Source organism: Gracilinanus agilis, chromosome 3 (genome assembly GCF_016433145.1).
Source record: "Gracilinanus agilis isolate LMUSP501 chromosome 3, AgileGrace, whole genome shotgun sequence".
NCBI classification, from domain to species: Eukaryota; Metazoa; Chordata; class Mammalia; order Didelphimorphia; family Didelphidae; genus Gracilinanus; species Gracilinanus agilis.
In genome coordinates this window covers 147,910,123-147,922,669 of record NC_058132.1, presented here as the reverse complement: position 1 = coordinate 147,922,669, position 12,547 = coordinate 147,910,123, and the positions used below count along the sequence as shown (strand labels likewise).

General features: G+C 39.5%; 1 protein-coding gene and 1 pseudogene across 1 annotated transcript in view; both read right to left on the bottom strand.

Annotated features, from left to right (window-relative positions):
• Positions 1-11,811, bottom strand: part of LATS2 (large tumor suppressor kinase 2) — a 79,565-nt gene extending 67,754 nt beyond the window's left edge. The window contains exon 1 of the mRNA XM_044668305.1: positions 11,100-11,811. The gene's annotated coding sequence lies outside the window, so the exon portion shown is untranslated. The remainder of the gene's footprint in view (positions 1-11,099) is intronic.
• The window catches only part of LOC123241285, a 109,470-nt pseudogene continuing 108,346 nt past the window's right edge, over positions 11,424-12,547 (bottom strand).

Sequence of the window (12,547 nt, the reverse complement as noted above, 5' to 3'; positions counted from 1 at the left end):
CACTTCCAGTGGGATAAAGACCAAATTTCAGCTCTACGTGACTTTGAATAAGTCATTTAATATTTCTTTGATTTCTTCATTTATAAAATGGGGAAAATAATATCTACCCTGTCTTCTTTCACAGGGTAGTTTGTGAGGTACAAATGAGATAACATGAAAATACTGTGAAAATTATAAAACACCATAACAATGTAAAGTATGACTGTAAGCCTTTCCTCAAGTCCCAGCTAAAATCTCACCTTTTGCAGAAGCCTTTCCCAATCCCTCTCAATTCTAGTGCCTTCCTTATGTTAATTATTTTCCTATTTATCCTATATATAGCCTCTCTATACTTATTTGTTTGCATGTTGTCTCCACCAATAGGCTGAGAACTCTTCAGAGAGTGAGGGCTATCTTTTGACTTTCTTTGTATATCTACAGAGCTTTATGCAATGCCTGGCACATAGTAAATACTTAATAAATGCTTATTGACTGAGGTGTGAATTGGTCCAACTATTCAGGAAAGTAACTTGGAATTAAGCAAAGAATGTGGCTAAAATGCCCTTGCCTTTTGACCTAAGATCGTACAGACAAGGCAGGAGGTCAAATATAACAAGAAAAGTCCCCTAAGCTCCAACATACAGCCACATTTTTGTGTTAGCAAAGAACTGAAAACAAAATGGATGTCCACCCACTATAGAATGTCTAAATAAATTATAGAGTGCATGAAAATAATGGACTATTACTGAACTATAAGTTATTCCTATGAAGAATTCAGAAAAGCAAAGAAAGATTTATATGAACTGAGGCAGACTGAAGTAAGCAGAAGAAGAAAAACATAAAAGTACTTCAGTCAACATTCAACTATATGAAATGCTGAAATATTAAAAAATGAGGCAAAAGATACTTTGTCTTCGATGAACTTATAATCTATTGAGGAAGACAATAAAGAAACAAATATATACAAGCCAAGCCATATACATGATAAATTGGCAAGAAGAAATATAAAAACATGAGCATGGTAATTATGACTAATTTTCATTGAAGATGAGAATATAATGGATAGAATGTTAAGGTGTTGTAAAAAAAAAAAAAGTCCAATATGATGAATACCAAAAAGCAGGTGCAGATTTCCATGAACTAATGCAATAGGAAGTAAGCAATAACCATGAAAACAATATACATAATGTCTAGAAACATATAGATGGCTGGGATGGGGAAGAAGGGGACAAGGATCACACACACAAAAAATTTAAAGTGAATGTTACAAAAATGTAAAGAATAAGCATTGGGGGGGGGGGCAGCTAAATGGCTCAGTGGATTAGTGTCAGGAGGGCCTGGGTTCAAAGTTGACCTCAAATAAATACTTCATGGTTGTGTGACCCTGGGCAAGTCACTTAACCCCCATAGCCAAGCCCACACTACTCTTCTACCTTGAAAGCAATACACATTATTAATTATAAGACAGAGGATAAGGGTTTAAAACAAACAAAAAAAGAATAAACATTGCTCCAAAGAGATAGAAAAAGATAATCTCATCTTATTCCCTTGTGGTGGTAAGAAGTTCAAAAGTTATGGTACAATGCTCATATTTCCAGTCTTTTTCAATGCATTGATTTTTTTTCTTTTTTCTCCCTTTAAAAATATTTGTTATATGAGATGACTTTCTGGTAAAGGTAGTAACTAGGGGAAATTTTAATTATGTTAAAAAATGATTCACATAAAAATGTAGTTAAAAATAAGTGATATAAAAAACAATGTATAAAAGTTTAAATGAAAAAGCCAAAATAATAACTTTTTGATAATTTAATTTTTTTAAATGTAAGGTATATTTTTACACAAGTGCATGCTGAGACCTCCAGGAGGATGTAAGTTCCTTAAGGGTAGTGGATTAAGCACCTGGATAAATTAGAAAGAAATGAACTAATCAAGTCTAGGAATAGACCAGCACTGATAAATTAATGACTATAAAAGGGGTGCCGAATTGTATGAGTGATTCTTTAAAGGCTTAACTATTGACTATCCTCTTTAAACTCAGTTTTTTGTTTTTTGTTTTTTACTTCTAAAATGTGGTGCTTAACTTTTTTCTTGCTTTAAACATAGAAATAAAAAACTGAGGAAGAAAAGTATGCTTATCTCTAAGTTTGGCAAAGTTATCCTCTGGCACAATCTTTACTGTTTAATCCACAGGTGCCTGTAACAAAGGTGCCTGGTAGCAATATGTCAAATAGTAGGTTTTAGCCTTTTTATCAGGGAAAACATATTTCATTAATTTTCAAGCTACAAATTTACCAGAACAAGGAGGGCAGTAGCATCACATGATTGTAATAAACAAGCCTCATACAGAGTCACAGGCAAAAGCAGGTTATCCAGCTACCAGTCACATTCAGGTACCCAATTTTGTTAGTAAAGTTGTTTCTTTAGATAAGAATTATGAAAAGCTGATGAGTAGCACAATAGTAAAGGCCTGGTAAAATATTCAACTTCAAAACCTATGGCTGAACCATGAAGATATAAACCTCTAACATCACATGTACAAGTCTCGATGCCCATCTTCACCAATCAATACATGGAAATTCTATAAAATAGGATTACTTCCCAATAGCTCACCTCTAAAAGATAGGTTTGGAGTTTTATAGTCGAATCCTTGAGTGTAACACACAAAAATTCCATTTATGAAAATTAACCACCGCAGGTAGGAGTGAGACAACATTCATGCGTTGATGTCTATATTTATACATGGGCTAAGTGCTGAGTGAATATGCCCTAAACAGATTCCAAAACAGACTTCTTGGCTCTCTGTTAAAACCTTTCTCCAACTTGGAGGGTGGAGGAATGAGGTGCCACACACTGTTTTAGCTTGTCTACCTCTTTTCCCCATAATCTTGTAGGAAATGTACGTAATATGGACTAAAAAAATACCACAAGTATTTTTCTTAAAAAAAAAAACAAAAAAAAAACCTGAATATGTTTAAAAACAGCTAAGTGAAAAACAACTGTTTTTTAAAATAGTAAGCTGCACTCATGCCTGCCTGCTGCTTGGAAAGGACACAAATTTCTTTCGTTTCACAAAGAATAGAGAATTTTTTCTCAGATACAAACTTTGTGTGCTAAACTTTTGGCCTGGAGACAACTTATTTAATGGCCAAATTACAAACTCTTGAAAGGATTTACAATAGGAATGCAATAAGTCAGAATGAGATTAGTGGCTAAAAACAAGACATTCTGACACACTTTATCATCTTAATAAATGAGGTTAAGGATGAGAACATTTTTCCAAAAAGAATTTTTAAAACCTTCCCTTTCCAAAGCATTTGGGATATGTACTTTCTTTTTTTGAAGAGTGGGTTTTGGGCTACAAAGGAAACAACATAATCAAACCACTAGCCATTTAAGTGGAATCATTCTAAATTTTGACATTTCTCTCGATGCCATCACCAATCAGTTTAAAACCAACTTAAAGGGGAGCTGCAAAAAACCACAGGCTATAATGTATAAAACTACTCACTACAAATGAATATCATTTTCCACTGTTGAGCCCAGATGTAAATGGCAAACTTTCTATCCAAGAATATAAATTTTTGTTTTTGGTTATAAGGCTTTAATGCATCTGCAATATTTTAAGTATGCTCTCTAACTTGAGTTCATCAAAGCTCACTCCCAATCTTTGATTGAAGAGGTCAGATTTTAAAGAAAATTTTCTTAAGTATACAGCAACCAATATACCCCATGCTAAATGTACCACTTAGTAAGTACCTACTTAGTATGACACTATGCAAGGCACCAGAGATAAATAGAAAGAATGAAACCTCTCAAGGTGTTTAAAAAATAAATTCAAAGGGGCACTTAAGTGACTCAGTGGATAAAAAGTCTGGAGATGGAAGGTCCTTAAGGCAAATCTGGCCTCAGACATTTCCTAGCTGTGTGATCCTGGGTGAGTCACTTGACCCTAATTGTCTAGCACTTATTGCTCTTCTGCTTTGCAATGAATAATGAATATCCATCTGAAGACAGATAGTAAGGGTTTAAATAAATAAATAGATGCAAAATCATTCATCAGTCTCCAATGTGATATGGCATATTCCTAAATATTAAGTTATTTGCTATAACTTAAGCCAAAGAAGTTCACAATCTAAATGGAAGAATATATCAGAGTATTTCAATCTTTATTTAAAATCTTCTTCTGAGGGGCAGCTGGGTAGCTCAGTGGATTGAGAGCCAGGCCTAGAGACAGGAGGTCCTAGGTTCAAATCTGGCCTCAGATACTTCCCAGCTGTGTGATCCTGGGCAAGTCACTAACCCCCCCACTGCCTAGCCCTTACTGCTCTTCTGCCTTAGAATCAATACACAATATTGATTTTAAGATGGAAGGTAAGGGTTTAAAAAAATGTTTTTTAATTTTCTGGTGAATGACTAGCATGGAAGGATCCTGAGTTCTATATAAAAGGCAAAGCCAATAAAAGAGACTCCCATTGGGTCCCACCAAGATGGGAAAAAGCCTTCAGTGACCATCCTTGTAATGTACTGTTCTCCAAAAACCTAAGCATAGGAGAGGTTCTACACCAAAAAGTTGGCAATCAGTTAATGAATTCTTTTCAACTATGACAACTCATGAAACCAACCTAAAGGAATAGAGGAGCTGTGGTCTAAAAAAGTGGGCATTGTACCCACACTGATCAGGTCAGGTATTTTCAGAAATTGAAATAATTCTGTTTGTATATCATATTTTTACCCAAATAGCCATAATGATATATAAATACAATATAACCTTATTATAGCTCTGTCCTTGGTATCAGAGGTATTGGGTCATGGAACACCTTATAGTATAAAGATATCTTAAATGTATCTGTTTGTGTGTATTAGAATTGGGCTCTTTAGGTATTTCTAGTTTAAACGTACCTGAAAACATGAGCAAGGAGCAGTGAATTAATTTATTTAGCTTGTCTATACTTGCTTGTTATAAGAAAGGTTTCTAAGGGTCAAGTATGGAGCAGAAGGGTTCAGGCATTGGGAAATCACAATGTTAAAAAAAAAAAAAGAAAAATTATTTAAAACAATAACTGATTTTTTTCTTTTTTAAAACTCTTACTTTCTGTCTTAGAATCAGCACTAAGTATTGGTTCCAAGGCAGAAGCATGATAAGGACTAGTCAATCAGGATTAAGTGATTTGCCTAGGGTCACCCAGCTGGTAGTGCCATCTCTAGGCCTGGCTCTCTTCCACCGAGCCACCCACCTAGCTGCCCCCAGATTCCTTCTAATATTTAATAGTATAGTATAGAGGTCATATTCAGATTGTTTAAGGAGGACTTCTTAGAGAAGATATGTTTTCAACAGGGTTTTAAATGCCATAAGCTTGGTGGAAAAAATGTACAGGCTGTTTCAAGGATATAAAACTTCACGTGGCCACAGTTAGGTAACACAGTTAGGTTAGATAGAGCACCAGGCCTCCAGGCAAAAGGACCTGGGTTCAAATCTGTTCAAGGGCACTTTCTAGCAGTGTGTCCCTGGGCAAGTGACAACCCCGATTGCCTAGCCCTTCTAGTATTGATTCTTATATAGAAGGTGAGAGAAGAAGAGGAAGAAATCTATTAGGAAATGAAGTTTATAAAATAGGATACAGTCACTCAGAAGACTTTGGGATAATCAGTCCAGAGTAATACCTTTTAAAACAAATCTCTCTCTCTCATTCTCTCTCTCTCTCTCTCTCTCTCTCTCTCTCTCTCTCTCTCTCTCTCTCTCCTCCCTCTTTCTCCCCCCCACCCTCTCTTTCACCTCCCATATTCTCAAAATTAACCAAGAAGACAAAAAACAATCACAACCAATGATGAAGAAGTCAGTGGAAAGCAGGGAAAACTAATATAATGTTGGTGCAGCTCTGAATTTGTTAAACAAAAGTTCTCGCTATCAATCTGGAATTATATAGGAAAAGTGCTTCATTGGCTCATTCTCTCCAATCCAAGAGGCCAAAGATAGAAACAAAGGACTGATGTACATCTAAATATTCTCAGCAGCACTCTTTGTGGTAGCAAAGCTCTGGAAACAAAGTAGGTATCCACACACTGGGGAATGGTTGCATATGAAGGTAAAATAAAGTCTTAAACTCTTACAGAGTAAGAAATGATGAATACAAGGAATTCAGAGAAACATAGAAGATAATGTATGAACTGATGCAGAGTAATGATGAGAGCTGAGAATCAGAACACAGTGTCTTCAACAATGTCAAAAAAGATCATTGAAACAAAACCAAACTTAAGAGTAACTGAAAAAAAAATTACAATCAGGAAGAAACAGATAATGGGGCCTTCCTCAGAGTACAGCACTACTAGAATAAAATATTATATACATTTGGGAACTTTTTACTTAATTATTTTTCTTCACTACATAGGAGGATTCAATATGAAGGGGCAAAAAGGAAGCAGCATTTCTGGAGAGTACTGTAATATAAAATTTACATTAATCAATAAGACTTAAAGTTATTGTTTTTTTAAAGATTAAGAAGATGCAGAGAGCCAATATTCAAACAGGTATGATTCTATTATTTTGCCATCTAACTCCTGACCTTTCATTTCCTCAAAGAGGTCAACATTCAGCCAGTGACTTTGATCCCCAAATCATTTGCCGGTTTCCTTACCTTCCTATCTGGTTTATGAATATCAATTAAGTGATTTGCAAACCTGAAGATTTTTACTGTAAGAGGGCCAGAAAAATAAGTGCAATGAATAAACATGCCTGCAAAATAATGTTTTTATGTCTTCCCATAAATAATAGTTATAGCAAGCTATATTTAGGAAACCTCGAGTTCAAATTGGCTCTCACATACTTGTTAGTTATGTGATCTTGGGCAAGTCACTTACCTTTAGTTTCCTCAAATGTAAAATGATAATGACAGCACCTACCTCCCAGAGTTATTATGAGGATCAAATGAGGGTAATATTTGTAAAATGCTTGGTATACATAATAAGTAATTAATAAGTGTTTCCTTCCTTCCACCAATGTAGATTATTACAACTGTTCTATGCTTTAAAAGAAGCTGTTCCAGTCTTCAAAATAAGAAAGCCCCAAAGAAACAAAAGCAAAAACATCATTCTGTTTTGAGACTCAATTCTGAGGGCTGGTCCACAGGGGACAATTTGTTGCTCAGCCCCTACTTGAACCCTTTCCAATTGTATAAAACCTGCCAGAATTTGTTCTCTATTACAGTTTTCAAAAGAAAAGCAGTACAGCATAGTATTATAGTACAAGGACTGGGTCTGGAATCAGAAAACCTAGGTGAAAATCTCAGACTCTGCTACTCACAGTACGATATGATCATAGACCTAGAGCTATAACACTCAGATGTCATCCAGTCCTACATCATCATTTAAATGAAATGAAGGATTAGAGGTTAAGTGATTTAATCAAAGTTGAATAGGTATTCTATGGGGAGGTAGTTTTTGTTATGGAAGAAGATCTGATCAAATCCTAACTTTGACACTATCTTCCAAGTGACTTAAATCTTCCTGGGCATCATCCATAAAAAGAGTTGTACTATCTTATGAAAAAACCTAGAAGAAGAAGCTATTTGGCACAGTAGATATAAATATAGGTACAAATCTGACCTCATAAGCTTCCTAGCTGTGTGACCCTAGACAAGTCACTTAATTTCATTTGCTTACCTAACCTTGCCCTTCTGTCTTAAGAAAGTAAGGTATTAAAAAGAAAGAACCTAGACTCCCCTCCATGATACAAAATGGCATTAGAGTAACCCTGAAATGGAAAATATTAAACAACAGATTTATATAGCCTTCATTTAAAAATCTTAAACAACTTCTATTTTCAATGCTATTTTATTTGCTTGAGTCCTTGTTTTAACACACACACACACACACACACACACACACACACAGAATTAAATAACACTGTCTTGTAAAGTATTTTATATGCCCAACAAAAGATCATTCTAGTTCACCCAGGTAGACAGATCACTGAACCTAGAAAAACAAATGAATCTCTCTGTAAAAGCAATGTTATAGGCAGACAAAGTAGAGATATTTCTCTTGGACAATTTTCAAGAAAGTAATAGCTGGAAAAGATGTTGAAGGAATATCATTGTGAAGTTTTATAGTTAAATAATTGTAAAATAACTTTTAAAACTGACTTATGCAATGATATTGGTCTCATTTGCAGTATACTGGAGGGAGGACAGGCCTAGAAGCTAGGAAAACAAAAGTTCAAACCAGCTTTTGTTCTCATAGGTTGTGTGACCCTGGGCAAATCACTTAACCTCTCAGTGACTTTAAGAAACTCTAAAACTACAAGTTTTAGAGAAGATACAGACTTGCCTTAGTTGAGGAAATTTCCTCATATGAGAGTTTCCTCTATCAATAAAATCTCACATCCAGTCTTTGTTTTTTAAAGATAATTTCTCTGCTACAACCCTTCCCCCACAAAAAAGCTCTCCAAACCACTTCTCAACTTACTGTAGGTTATATTATGATAGCAGCATTTCTGGGACTTCAGATGTGTAGGATGACATATAGGGAACTGCATAGTCCTTTAAATAATAAGACATTTTATTCCATAGACTTTGATCTCTCAATGCTCCCTAAAGACTTGGTAAAAAGATAAAAGAAATATATACTGCCTTAATATCAGCTGAAAACTACATAGGTGGTTTAGTTAAATGGTCTCTAAGGTCCCTGGTAGCTCTAAATTTCTGAGATTCTACTAATTAACCTGAATATTTCCACAGCAGTTATTATCCAAGACACAATTTCAAAATTACCTGAGTTTTTGACTTTGACTGTTCTGATTAAATGCTCAGAGAATTCATTTCAAAGGAAGACACACGTATTCATTAAGCAGAATCCTCTATGTAACTGGAGCTAATTAGACCAAATTTTGAGGTCAACTCAAACTGTGTACATTTAAAAGGCCCTTTTCTGAAGAGTTCATTTCTGCAGAATTTGGAAGGTCTAATTTAGTGATACATTTGAATTACAATAGGCATTGTGAAACAAACTAAAAAGGTCGGAAGTAGCTCAATCCTAGTGGTACTCCAAGAATGAATGGTTCTCAGGCACACATAGGGAATCCAATCAGCAGCTGACTACATTTATCCTAAAGCCCCAAATCTTCAAGATACAACCTTTTTTAAAAGTAAACCGCTAACTTCTTTCTTAACTTGCTACACATTATCCACTAACTTAAAAAATTTAACAATTTGCAGATATATTAGAGTTCCAAACAGAATTAAAGAATTTAATTCCTGTTTCACTATCTGCCTTAAAAGTACACAAAGCTTGCTAGAAAATAAATTCATGACAAACTATTTCTGAAAATACTTCATTTGAATTTCTACTTATATGTGTATTATTAACATTCTATTAACATCATCCCTGGCTTGGTGTTCACAATGGTCAGGCTACTACCTACATGTTATAAAAGAACACTTTAGTTTCCCCTAAATGTGTACTCGACCCCAAAGTAAAAACTATCGTCCTTATCAAAAACCTGTTTTATTTACACACTGTAACTCCTAAAGAAGCACCTCTAAGCTTCCTTACAAAATGTGCTGGCATAGAGCTTTCATAGCATTCGTTTTCACCTCACCGCAGGGAATATATAGGTGGTATTTACCAGCTCAAGGTCACATGGTGAGTCGGGACTATTTCCTCCTAGGAGGCTACTCTAACCAACACACCATGCTGTCTCCATACCAACAAGACATACAGACGGAGGGGTTTTCCCCCTAAGTACTACTCCATTGTACACAGAAAACTTGGGAAGACTCAAACTCCAAAAGCTTTCCACCCAAGTTCTCCAGACTGTGAGGAATGTGGTCCTATAATACGATGCATTTTTTTACCTAAGGGAAAGTTGCAATTTCTGGATTCCAAAAACAAGAAAAGTGGCCAGATAATATGCAAACAAAGTAAAGGGAACACTACCAGCACCTCCTTTCTCTGTCCGAGGACTGGAGAAATAAACGCTCCCGGTTAACGCGAGCGCGTGGCATTAGGAAGTTAAAAAAGTCAAGTCCCAGAAAAGTCAGCTAAACTAGGACACAGGGAAGACATGTTATGCAACTGCCACCACAATTACCGCGGCGAAAGTGTTCCCAAAACTTAAAGAGTTTGGGGAAAATAGCGAGACAAACTTGTGAAAGAGAAAGGAACAGGGAGAGGGAAACTTAGAAAGGAAAATGCCTGGGAGAGAGCCTGGATTTAGCCCCAAGGGTATTGAGGCCTGCGTGGGACATCCCGGCCAGTGACGTGCAACAGCCCCCGGGCCGGACCAGGCCTGGTTAAGCCAAGCAGAACAGAGTTATCTAGAGCCCCGGGGGCCACCAGCGCCCCGACGGAAGAAAAGCGTGCAACCCTAAGGGACATTTTGATGTAAAAGCCCATTTCCACATCCCCGGGTCCTCTGGCTCTTTCCTCCTCTAGGGAAGGCATCTCCCCACCCCCGCCCAGAAAGGACACCATCTCTGGACTCCACCAGCGGCCAGCTGGGCTGGGTAGAAAAGGGTGATCCTGCCTCTTCTACACACACCAAAGAAAAGCCATTCCCGGGGACCCACAACAAAGAGGCGCTCCCAGTGCCTTGCCGGGCCGCGGCTCCTACAGCGCTCGGACAAAGTCCCCGCGGCCCTTGCCTTGCCAACTTGTCCCAAACTTAGTTTGCGCTGCGGCGGCAGCGGCGGTGAAAACAGCGGGATCATAGTTCCGAACTCCCTGAGACATCTCTCCATGGGGCGAACTCATCCCCCTCCGGGATGCCCTGGTACCCTCCTCGCCCCTACCCGACATTGCATAGGGTGGGCGCGATCCCCCTTTAAGGAGAAGCAGCAGGGATGAACAAGGAAAGAACTTCCCTTCGGTCCCTTAATCTTCCTCTCCAGAGTGGCGGCAGCTGCTGCCCTTGGCCGGAGCCGGCCGCACGCGGCGACGCTCCACAGACCAACCGTCCGGAGCCTCGCGGGGCGGAGGCGGGGGACTGGAAAGAGGAAGGAAAGGGAGTACCCAGAGCTCGGCCGCCCCGGGACAAACTTTCCATAACTGCACCCCCTCTTACACTTACACTTATACACACACACACATACACACACGGGAACACCCCGCACCCAGAGCCTACTCACCTCCAAAGACGGGCGGGGTCTAGGGGCATCGGGGGCCGCTGACCAGCGGCTCCTCAGTGGCCTCTCGCGCGGAGCAGCTGTGCACGGGAGGCTCGGGCCGCTGCTGGCCCCGCAGGGAGGAGAGTGCCCCGGACGGAGGAGGCGGCAGCGCTGTAGTCGGGGTCGGCGGCGGTGGGGGCTGCTGCTGTGGCTGCTGCTGCGGCTGCGGCTGCTGCTGCGGCTGCTGCTCCGGCTGCTGCTCCATCTTACCCGGGCGCTCACGCCGCTGTTCGAACGCGCAGACCCTAGTGGGACATTCGCTACATTGTTGGCATTCCATGGGCGTCACGTGACCCCGCCTCCCGCGTCATTCTCCGCCCGCATACCAGCCCGGGCGGGGCGCCTGCAGCCGCCTGAGCCGCCGCTGTAGGTCCCGTAGCAGTTCCTACCTCCAGCCTGCAATCCGACCAGCACCCTCCCAGTCCCCAGTCACCCAGCGGGGGCTCCGTTTCTGCCCCCAGCCAGTGCTTCTGATTCTACAGCTCGTTGCTGTTGTTTTTGCACTTCTGCCACCCCCGCACCCCTCAACTTAAATCCCTGCTCAACAACAGTCCCTTATAAAAAAGTTTGTAGCCCCCTCGGGCCGGCACAGCCACTGGCTTCTTTAAGGATTTCCCTGGGCTTGCCGAGACGTAGATCCACTGGCTTGGAGGGGAAAGAGAGTCACCAAGCAGCTGGCAGTCATCAAAAACATGGCGCAAGAAAGGGGACCCCTCCTAATTCCTTAAAGGACCCATCGGATCTTGCAAAGAACGAAGGATGTCTCTTTGCAAACCAAAATTTAGCCCCATCCAGCCCACTTGATCTCGAATATTTTGTTTAAATAACTGCAGTACAGTGCACAAAACAGTATGCTTTTTTCCAGCAGGATTGTTTGACTTTTTTATTGGACTTTGTACAGTGCTGCGTTAGCACTTCGGGACTGTGTACTTTGTAGCAAACGAAAATGAAGCGATTATGCAGAGAAACTGGGTGGGGAGAGACTACTGGAAGTCAGATCCAGAATCTTATTCCTGGATCTTCCAATGTGTCCAGTAGAACAAGTTATTTAGCTTCTCTGTATAATGTCCTATTTTAAAACAGGCAATATTGTATTATCCAGGCTCTTCACGAGTTTGGCCACAGGGTGATGAAATTTTGACCACTGTTAACTTTCAAAATCTACCAAGTTACAAAGAAGTTGCAATCTGGATATGTGGAGGGGGAAGGGGAGCAGTGCCAGTACCAATGAAATCTCCAATCCTTGAAATTTAATATCAACTGGGAGACAGTTAGGTGGCTCAGTGGAATGAGAGCCAGGCCTAGAGATGGGAGGTCCTGGGTTCAAATTCTTCTGTCGTGGAACCAATATAGAGTACTGATTCCAAGACAGAAGGGAAAGGAAGAAAGGAAGAAAAGAAGGAAGGAAG